At 33.7% G+C, this 6,615-nt stretch overlaps 1 pseudogene; it reads left to right on the forward strand.

Annotated features, from left to right (window-relative positions):
- The first annotated feature begins 625 nt into the window (after nt 1-625).
- LOC21405592 lies at nt 626-2,961 on the forward strand (annotated as a pseudogene).
- Nucleotides 2,962-6,615: the final 3,654 nt, after the last annotated feature.

The following is a 6,615-nucleotide window of genomic DNA, read 5'->3' on the forward strand; positions in this document are numbered from 1 at the left end:
GTTTAAGGGCCTCGATTAGTACTGGTTGTTGATCTCTAGAAACCGATGTGCTCTGTATCCCTGGCTAACCTGAACTAAGAACACTTGGAGTAGGAGATTCACTCATTATTGTGTCTATTATAAAAAACCTCTAATAATTAACATCTTAAATTTATCATATCATGAATTGTGTCTATTATTGTTTTGCATTTTCGCTGGATACCGACGTTAAAATCTATTTGAAATATTGCCAAGCAAAAGAATAATTTGTATTTTTCAAAGGAAAAGAAAATAAAAAACGCAAAAGAATAATTTACTATGTGAAAGAATCCACCACAAAAACATTTTGCGGTATTACATATATGAAAGCACTCTTATGATTTAATTATGATGTCGACATTTCAGGTCCATACTTTCTATTCTACCTATAATTTAGACTTTTCTTTTCTCTCTCTCTCTCTGTTTTTTTTTTTTTTTCTCTCTCTTTTTTTTTTTTTTTTTTTTTTTTTTTTTTTTTTTTTTTGTTGTGGCTTAAATTCTACGTAAGGTAGATAAGTTCCTATAATAATTGTGCGCACTATGAAGAACGTACAACGTTGGTAGTTGAAATGTGAGGCTGGCTATCATGGGCCACTCCTATACGTGAATGAATAGTATTTGGTCATCACCGTTTCTGTATCTGGATGAGTTTCTGTACAACATTCAGGATCTGATGATATTCTTGGTTGTCCTTTGTTGTCGATTCAGGCAAGTGCTTTTGCTAGCTATAGCTTTCTAAGCTATTTGTTTGATAGTAGTAACTACTATCAAGTAAACAATTTTGCTAATAGTATATGAAGTTTTGATTCTTGCTTTAAAATTGACAGAATGTCTTTCAAAGGTGAAATCGTGTAAAAAAAATCTGAAAATATGCTTTAGTCAAAGTACTGGATATAATATCTGCGAAAAATTGGTGAAATTGGGAAGAAATTAAGGTTTGTTTGGAAGTGGTCTCAAAATGATTTTGCTTTGAGAATTTAAAAAAAAAAAAAAAAACTCTTTCTAAAAATATGTTTGGTTGTTTTGATCTACACAGATTTTTTTTTAGTATTTAAAAAAGTTAAACTGTGTTCGGTTATATTTGCTAAATTATTAAAAATATATATATTTTTTTATATATGGATTGAAGAGCCAAACTACGAGAGGTTCAAAGGATATATTGCTACAAAATTAGTATTATTTCCTTTCTCATTAGCTATTTAAATCATCTTCAATTCACATGTCAATTCTATTTTTGGCATGAAAGGTATTAATGACATATTTTATTTATTGTCCTATTTTAAATATAATTCAAAATGATATTTTTAAATTCTAAATCTACTTTTTTTATATATAGATTTTAATTAAGCTTTGAAATTATGAAAGAAAAATTTTAAATTTTCACAGATAAACAAATAAGAATATTGTAATTCTATATGTTAAAAAAGTCAACATGTTAACTAATAATTAGCAACCAAATACCAAAATCTGATAAACGCTATACTTGGTGCTACATTTGGCCCGAAGTCTAATGTTTATCAAATTTGGCTTTAATACTAGCATTACATTAGAGAATAATTTGGCTACCCAAATGTTTGACATTAGACTGGACTCAGGAGATACTCTTGGATTTTATTACTAATTTTTTGTAAATTCAACGACCAAATTCTATATGAAGGAAACAGGTTTAATAATGGAAGTACTAAATCACGAAAAATACTAAAACCCTTTAGTTTATTTGCCTTTGCAATATAAGTATTCTCCTATATATCATATGTCTCCTTCTCTGATCACAATAGATGGAAGTACTAAATGAATTGATTCGCTATTAATACGAGGTATATATGCGTCTCATCCAGAATAAGGGGGGTTTTTTTTTTTTCTTGTGATTTCTCATCTAGAATAATTTGTATCACTCACATTAATTGCACCATCGATTCTTCTTTATTCATTATTTTCCATTTCGAAAATGACTCTTATTTGTCATTGTATATATATAGGTGACAAGGCTAATGTGTGGAGGTTTCATTTTGGCTTTATGCCTCAACTACACAATTTCTGACGCATTTGGACTTGTCCAATTCTTGAAGACAATGGCATTGATGGCAAAGGGTGAGAAAGCTCCATCTATTCCACCTGTTTGGCAACGAGATTTATTCAAATCTCGAAACCCACCAAGACCATGAATACCAAAAAACTCCTTCCAACGGCTCTATAACAACCAATAATAATTACTTTCTCGCTCAAGGATCTTTCTTTTTTGGCCCCAAAGAAATGAAAGCAATAAGAAAACACATTCCACCAAACTATCCAAATTATTGTTCCCAGCTTGAGTTATTAACCGCTTGTCTATGGAAATGTTGAACTTTCGCACTTGAAATCGATCCCGAAGAAGATATTATGGTGTGTTCCTTAGTGAATGCGCGTGGAAAGAGGTTGAATAGTGCATTGAGTTTGCCTTGCAGATACTACGGCAATGCTTTTAACATACCCGGCTGCAGTCTCCAAGGCCGGAGATTTGTCCCGAAACTCTTGGACCACGCAGTCGAGTTGGTGAAGAAGGCGAAAACCGAGGCGAACGAGGAGTACTTCTGATCACTTGTGGATTTCTTGGTGGTTAATGGACAGCCTATGTTTAAAACAGTGGGGAGTTTCATTGTTTCCGACAATAGACATGTCGGGTATGAGGAGGTTGACTTTGATTGGGGCCCACCGGTTTATGCCGGAGTTGCATCGTCCTTTCCGGGAATTAGCTTTTATATGCGATGCGAAAATGGACGCGAGGCGGGGATTGTGGTGCCAATTTCATTGCCCCTGTTGGCCATGGAGAGGTTTCAACAAAAGCTGAAGAAAATGATCAGTGCATGAGATATGCTAGGGTTTCAGGTGTACCGTGTCAAGGTTAGTTTAATATTATGGAAGATCTTAATAAGGTTATTGATAGCTAGAAACGTGCCCTAAGGCGAAAACCAATTTTATTTATGAATATTTGGCTAGGTTGTACGTTAATTTGCACTTGTTTATGTAAATCAATAAGGTGTGGGGGAATTTTCTTTGGTTCGAATTTTTATATTATCGCAAACCCAATGTGCGTTGGAGATTCAAAACTCATTAGGATGATGCTCTTTCTATTTAGAATCTATTAACTAGTTATTGTTTACAAAGAAAGTTGCGAAGTTACTGATCGTATGGCCTATTTTTTTAGTCGACAAAAGTCGCATTTTTGCTGGTAATTCAGTGCTCTTGAGTTTTGTATGTCTCTTGTCAATAGGAGATCTTTCGGGTTAAGGGCTTCCTAATTATAGGTTTTGTAAACAAATTAGGGCTCTGAATCCTGCTCTACAAAAAAAAAAAAAAAAAAAAAAAAAAAAAAAAAAAAAAAAAAAAAAAAAAAAAAAAAAAAACCAAAAACCAAAAATCAAAAACCGTTTGTCTTGACTAATAATCTACGGTTTTTTGATCGACGCCGCGGTTTCATATTAGAATCGTTCGTCCACAATCTGAAACCAAACCAAACATTTTAATAATTGTCTAATCCGGAGTACTTTAAGATTCCAATTCTACTGTGGAATCCCTCCAATATTGTTCAATGAGAAATCAATGGTAGTCAAGGTAGTTCGAATTTTTGGCAGTTAGAATCCTCAAGTCAGCTTTCATGACAAGCATCACAGAATCATCATAAGAAGTACGTGCAGATCTCATGTAGTACAAGTTTTTTGTATGTGCATCCATCATGGCCAAAACAATTCTCAAAATACTTTGTTGGCAAAAAACCCGTGAATGCAAATACTAAATGCAGACTCTATTGCAAACTTTATTACAGATGCTACTCTACTTTCATGACATGTCTCACTTTTATGAAACAAACTTACTATGAAGTCATTTCTTTCAACTCTAATTACAAGAGTGTCACCTTCTCCTTAATCCCTTACTTTCTATAGAGAAACTATTTACCAAAAACAAAGGTTAAAATTACTTATATATATAGAAACGTCAACATATACAAATGTATATGATTATGATAACAGATATATGTAATCCTAACGGCCCTTTTTTTCGTTTACGTTATTGATTAACGCCCAAAAGTGATGTTCACAAGCGGTTAATTGTAGCACAGAATGGCGGTTGTATCCACATAGAGATAACAAAATAACAAGAAAGACTAACAGAATAAGAGCGTTAAAGAAAAGTGAATTAAAGAAAAAGAATAGTTTTTGAGATTTTGTTGCAAATAGAATAGAAATGAGGGAATTTGTATGAAGAAAATTCAATAATAAAAACGGTAAGGTGTCGAGAATCCATAATGTTTCGTTCACCAATTCAAGTTTTGATTCACAATATTAAATAATCGAATAAATTAAATCTCTATGTTAACTCCAAAAATATTATTATTACAAGTTATCTAAAATCGACAATATATCAATTTGACAATATTCTAGTAAAAGACAATTTACAAAATAATTTGAATAACAAAACATTGCATGACAGAATTACATAAGAAAAGCATGACTGAACTTATATAAAAATTGGCACACAATATTTTGAAAAGTAATAGAAAAATAGATGAAATTTAATTCATTCAGATGTTAAACTTTACAGCACAAGGAATCAAAACCCCGAATTGGGTCACTCAACAGAAGTTCATCTCTAACCTCACCAAGAGAACTCTAGTCTATCTTGCAAAACATTCTCACAAGTTCTAGAGAGAAAATATGAGACTGACAGCAAGACGACAGAAAACTGAATATTAAAAGCTTTTAAAAACCTTAGGCCAACTCCTCTATTTATAGTGTTCAGAGGTTGCCTGTCAAATAAGGAAACAAACAATAAAAATAAGAAATTACAAAAGAAAGGGAAACAAAATAAAATTACATATAAATTTGGAGAAATCATATATGAAATTTGGGGAAGAAATCTGCCAATTTACTCTGATTTGGAAGGAGAAATTCAGACTCAACACTCAGTGATACGTGTCAAAATGAGATTGGCATTAATGAGAGAAACGTGCCACGTGTCACACACGGATTGGTTGGCGTGTGCTGGCGTGGTCAGAGTTGAGGACCCGCGTTGGACAGGTGTCGGACACGGAGAAGGCAGCAGGTCTGCTGCTGTCGTGCGGGACCCACGCGGAGGGATGCTTGGACGCGCAGTGATGGCCGCGTGGAAGGAACGCGCACGCAGAGGAACTCTCGTACAAGTGACGCGCGCTGGAAGTGTTGCGGGCAGGCTATCACAAACTGGGACCCACGCGTGGCTTGGCTCGGTGGCTCAAACGGCTGACGCGGCTCTTCTCACTTTTTGGCTTGTGAGGCTTGGCTGGATGGCTTGGCTCGGGGGGTTAAAAATATGACTTTCATGGCTTATTTTTGTGTAGCTTTTTACACTGCTTTTTATCTGTAAATAATCAAGCAACAACTAAACAAATTCCAATGAAAAATATTCTGAATAAAAATAATGAAACATTTTAATTAAAGCTTAAATATTTTAATATTATATAATCAAAAGCAGTATTTAATGTGCATTTTTATACACTAATCACAACCCCTAACCAGCTTATTGCTAGTCTTTAGCAATCCAAGCGCAAGAGAAATCATGTCACGAAGAAAATCTAAGTCTCAACTCGCTTAGTCACCTGAGTATTTCAAACAAACTATTAGCAAGAAGTAAAAAGATACTATTAAGATTATTTCAGTCATAACTCCAGAGTCGTGTGTGTGCTCCAAACCATAACCTTCTTACCACTGACCATAACACATGCAGCTTTGAAAAATTCACCAAGTAGAAGCCTCAACTCCATTGATCTCACAGGTGTCAGAAATATTTGAGTGCAAAGGTTTTCTTTCATGGAGTTGGTAATAAAACAATCAACGCTCAGTGTGAGGAAGGTCAAATTTAGGACAAACAGTCAAACGAACATTGACCAAAAGATAGGTTAATCAACTCTTAGAACATTCCACCATTCTTACCACAAACCAACTTTTAGGATTTCATTCGGGTCAAACAGAAATTTACAGAAACGAACAAATAGCCAAAAAAAATGCAAGGAAAATAAATTACTTTTTTTTTGTTTTTTTTTTTCGTTTTGTTTTTTTTTTTTTTTTTGTTTGGCAAGAGACAACCTGAAGTGAATGTAGAAAGGTGTTCTTTTAACAAACAACTATATAGCGTCAAATGTGATTAACACCAAACTATAGGATCTGTGAAATGTTGCTCTTGCTCAGTTTTTTTTTAATAGAAAAATAAGAAATAAGGCTCTATTACATAAGATTATTCCTATCTAACCCAAAATTCATCCCTCAAGCATATGCACCAAGCATACCACTAACCATGTAATGATGTTCTAACAGTGATTTTACCAGCTCAAAAAGGTCAATGAAGGTTCAAAAGTCGTTTACTCAACTCTCTTAACTCACCAAAAATCAAGCACTTAAACTCAAAAATTTTCTCAGCTGACATGCATTAACATCCATCTTACCACAAGGTTTAGCACGTGCAAAAAGAAACTCTGGAAGTATTTCTTAGTAACCAAGACAGCAAAAATCGACTCAAACCAATCATTTTGAAATCATACTCAGACAACTTTGCAAAAATTTTAACCCAAATATCAACATGACAAAA

This window comes from Morus notabilis, unplaced genomic scaffold (assembly GCF_000414095.1).
Source record: "Morus notabilis unplaced genomic scaffold, ASM41409v2 Scaffold15, whole genome shotgun sequence".
In the NCBI taxonomy this organism is placed as follows: domain Eukaryota; kingdom Viridiplantae; phylum Streptophyta; class Magnoliopsida; order Rosales; family Moraceae; genus Morus; species Morus notabilis.